Raw genomic sequence first — 466 nt, forward strand, 5'->3', positions numbered from 1 at the left:
AAGAGTAAAAGAAAATAGATTACGGCCGCCGAAAAGAAACCTAAGATTAAGGAAACGGCGACGATCACCCCGAAGCTAATATAGTAGAAGGTAAAATAGTGACGATCGAAGAAAGTATCGATAGTAGAAAAGCGATATTAATAATAATTATATCTACGCGTATATATATTCGGACGAAATACTAAGTAAGAAGATTATACTTAGATTCTTATTATACTTCTTTAGTGCTAGAGTATAGCCATATAATATACGAACTAAAAAACTCCTCTTTAGAGATCGAAATAACTTTTAGTATAAGAATTTACTAAAACGATAAGTACTTATAGAAGAGAAGTTATCTAGACTTTATCTATACTCACTAAAGAGGCGACCCGAGTACTTTAAATATTTATATTACCGAGGTAGACTTAGAAGTACTAAGAGAATATAATATAACGAATTCGTAATACGACTTCGATTTAGATCT

The sequence above is a fragment of the Cladophialophora psammophila genome (genome assembly GCF_000585535.1).
Source record: "Cladophialophora psammophila CBS 110553 chromosome Unknown aczJe-supercont1.3, whole genome shotgun sequence".
NCBI classification, from domain to species: Eukaryota; Fungi; Ascomycota; class Eurotiomycetes; order Chaetothyriales; family Herpotrichiellaceae; genus Cladophialophora; species Cladophialophora psammophila.